Source organism: Mus caroli (assembly GCF_900094665.2).
Source record: "Mus caroli chromosome X unlocalized genomic scaffold, CAROLI_EIJ_v1.1 GL456233.1, whole genome shotgun sequence".
In the NCBI taxonomy this organism is placed as follows: Eukaryota; Metazoa; Chordata; class Mammalia; order Rodentia; family Muridae; genus Mus; species Mus caroli.
This window is the reverse complement of record NW_018388438.1, coordinates 94,974-99,462: the sequence shown is the minus strand read 5'-3', so window position 1 is coordinate 99,462 and position 4,489 is coordinate 94,974.

Sequence of the window (4,489 nt, the reverse complement as noted above, 5' to 3'; positions counted from 1 at the left end):
TTTTGTTTCGTTTTGATATGACTGAGAAAACACATTATCTAGGGATCTACTACTGGTGGAATAACTTGGAATTAGAAAAAACATTTTTATAAATTGCCTAGACCCAAAATAGAATATCAATACACCCAGCTATACTAACAATAACAGTTACTAGAACTATCAAAAAAAAAAAAAAAAAAAAAAAAAGGCCATTTTTATTTCCTTAGAAGTTATTTAAATGCTATGTTTTATTGGTTCGTTGCTTTTTTTGGAACATGTCACTCTCAATGTTCCTTACTAATAGTTTCAGTACCATATAAATGTTTTTCCTAACAATAACTGACATAAAAATCCTAGAAATGAGCTTCATGAAGTAGTAGATGAGCAGGATGAAAAACAACAAGGTATCATCTAGAGTTTTAAGGAAAGTATCAAAATTGTATTATTAGCCATAATTGTTAATAGGAGGAAGATACTCAAATCGTCTTCAACAATGTTTTGTATAGCCTGTAATCTCAACACTTGGGAGGTTAAGGCAGGAAAATTAGGAGTTTAAGGCTACACTGAGAGTTCAAGGCTATTCTGGACTGCATGAGACCCAAGGTGGAGGGGCATGAAGTTCCACCCCTAGCTTAGGAGGTTTTGGTAACTAATAACTGCCAAAAGAGGAAGAATTAGCTTTCTTTGAGTGTGTAGTCCTTTCCCAAATTAATAGTCACACATATAAGAGTATACAGGCAGCACTAATGGGACTTGATAGGTTTTCCAAAAAATGAGGACTCAAAAGTTGGGTAATATGGAATGGCAGGTGAATCTGGGAGAAGATAGAGGAGAAAGATGAAGATAATCAAAATACAATGTATAAAATTCTCAAAGAATTAATAAAAAATTAAAATGCTTTATACAAATATGATAGAGATTAAAAGTGAGGATAATAAAGTGCAATTATTAAATAAATAAACCTTGAAACCTTTGTCAAGTTACTTAACCTGTCTGTGCCTAGTTTTTAACCAAGGAATCATCAGGATGCCAAAGATTCTGTGCTCTTAACTACTGTATCCTACTTTTTAGTATAAAAATGGCCATTTGACTGGAGACATAATGTCACAATTTTCCTAAGACTGTGTTGTTTAATCATATCTCATAATATTTATTAATAGCTTATATTGGCATTACTTGTATTTAATATATAATATACTTAACTAAAATAATTATAAAACAGATTTGGATTATAGTCACATAGTGAATGAAACATAATAGATGATCTTGAAAGAAGCTCACATTTAAGGTTAACTGATTTTTTTTTAATAAAGGTGTAAAGAAAATTGAATGGAAAAAAGAAAATCCTTTATAGCAATTGATATTGGAACAACTGGATGGCTACATATAAATTAAAAAAAAAACAAGAAAAATCAATAAACATTACACTTCATGCATACAAAAATGAAATTGATAATAACAAAACATGAGATAAAATATTTTTAACTTTTAGAAAAGTAAAGATATCTTAGGATACAAAAACCATAATCCATAAAAGATAGAAACAGTGATAAACTGAACTTTATCCATTTTTATAACTTTCATACTAGGCCTCAACCTTACACAAAGAATGGCAGACAACTAAGAAATACAAAGAGTGAGAGATATATAATCTTACCCAGAGAAAAACACATTTGGTTACCCATTACCAAGTGCTTAGTCCCAAAACCTATACATACAAGTAACATTATATAGTCTGAGTAAGTTGTGTTTATATATTTAAGAACATATATACATATATACGTATATAGCAACAATTAATGAAAAAGAAGCTTTGGGTTTGAAAGAGAGCAATGAGTGGTATTGGTAGGGTTTGGAGAAAGGAAGGGAAAAATGATGTAATTATAGTTTCAAAACATAATTTAAAAAATATATACTCTGAAAAGTAAAACATGGAGAATACACCTGTAAAACTTATAATTAACATAAGATTTATATGTAGAGTATACAAGTAACTATAGAAAATAATAATGATGATGATAATGACGATGATAAGCAAAACAATAAAAATGGGTCAAAATGTAAACAAGCCTTTTATAGAGTCAATGGTGCAAAGGACTGTGTACTGAAATCTCTAAAACTATGAGTTAAATTAAATTCTCTGCCTTAAGTGCTTTTTACTTTTTATGTCAGGTATTTTGTCATTAGCAATGAGAAATTAATGTGCTATATTAACATTAACTTGGAAAAAAAGCAAAAATTTTCAGTAACAGAAGAATGAATAAACACGTGGTAATATGCCCATACAGTGGAACACCACACAGTAATAATAAAGAATGAATCACCAATACACAAAAAGATAACGGTGCTGAGCTTTTTTTAAATGCTAAGTGTGAAGCCAGACACAAAAAAAGTTTTGTTATATGACTCAAATTTTCACAGAATTCAAATGCAAACAGGCAGAAAGTAAATGGAGCTGAGGACTGGGAAGCTTGAAAGTATTTTGTGAATGATAGAAATGATAGTTACATAATTATAAACTTTTCTCAAATATCATCAAAATATAATTGGTGTATTTAAGTGTAAATTATATATCATTTAACTTTATTTTTAAATTTAGAAAATGTTTAACGAGTGTTTTGCCTCCATGTATGCCTGTATATCACGTGTGTGTAATTCCTGTAGAGGCCAGAAAAGATCATAACATTCACTGGAACTGAGTTACAGGTGTTTCTGGCCATCATGTGCTCTTAACTTCTGAGCCATCTCTCCAGCCTTGATTTTTAAAACTTAAAGCAAAACAAAACAAAAACAAACAAAAAATCAAGGTAGACTCATTTTAAAACAATATAATATTTGAGATATAGAAGATTGGCATTTAAAATACAAAAAAGAATGGGTATGGTTATAGAGTTAATGAACAAATTATACAACACAATTGAAAAACTATCTCAACCAAAAATGGAAATACAATGAAAAACAGTCGGGCCAGCAGCATGGCTCAGTGGGTAAAAGTGTTTGCTACCAAGTCCAATATCCTGACTTCAATCCCTAGAACTCACATGGTTGAAGAAGGAAACAACTTTTGCAAGTTGTTTTCAGTCCTCCACACATGTGCCATGGCACATGTGTATGCGTATGCACACACACACAAAAATAATTAAATAAAAAATAAATGTAATAACATAAAGACTTGGAGATATTTTTGATAGAAGTATATGAGTAATATGAGTCTCAGAAAGAAAGAAAAAGGAAAACAGAATGACAAATATTTAAATAAATAATAACTATAATTTTTGAAATTAAAGATAAACAATTATTTGTAGAGGACTATTAAAGGTAAGAGGATAAAATTCTTATCTGGAGAAATAAAGTAAATTAAGATTACCTTAGGAGAAAAGTCTCACAGTTTATAAAGAGAAAGAATAAGTTGCCTGAAGGTGGTATAACTAGGGAATTTATCTGTGATACTGCAATAAAATAAGAAATATTAACAAGTAATGATTTAATTATAAAAATATGATCTAAGAAATGTTTCATTAGGCAATTTTATTGTGTGAACATCATAGAGCTAGATAAGCATGAAAAGCTGCTAAATCACTAGGTGATATAATCTTATGTGGCTAACATTGTACATATTATTTCATACTAGCATGACTGTATTTTATCTCTGATCCTAAATACTGGCTCAAAGATATTAAAAATCCTTTGACATTGTCTTAGTTACTGTTCTAGGGTTGTGAAAAGACACCATGGCCAAAGCAACTCTTATAAAAGAAAGCATTTAATTGGGGGCTTGAGCATGCAGACAGGTGGTGGACCAATAGCTGAGAGTTACATCCTGATCCATAAGCAGGAGAGAGAGAGAGAGAGAGAGAGAGAGAGAACTGGTGTAGGCTTTTAAAACCTCAAAGACTACTCCCAGTGAGACACTTCCTCCCACAAGGCCACACCTCCTAGTCTTTCCCAGTTAATTAACTGGGAACTAAGTATACAAACATATGAGTCTATAGGAGCCATTCTAATTTAAACAATGACAAATATCTCCAAAGTAATGTGACAGTCTTGTGTGATTACATGACTAATGACTAGATATTCCTATACTACTTCAGAATGGAGTTTGGTCAGCAAAAAGACCAGAGCATGATTAGGTTAGACCTTTAGTTCCATTTCCCAACTTTCAACTTCAGAAAGAGGAGAGAGATTAAAATTTTATTTGATTATCAATGGGTAATTATACAAGAAATCATTTAAAATAATGTAATGAGGCCTTCATAAACCTCAACTATACAGGGCTGGGAAGATATAGTTCAATTGGAAAAGTGTTTGGCTTGCAAGCATAAGAATCTGAGTTCAAGCCCAGGAAATACAGAAAGTCTGGAACTGTGCTTTGTTCTTGTAATTCCAGTGCTGGGGAATTGGAGACAGGGGGATTCCTGGGACCTGTTTGCCAGCCAACATAAAATAATTGGTAAATTCGAAGACAATGAGGACTATGTCTCAAAAATCAAGATAGATTTCCTATGAAGAA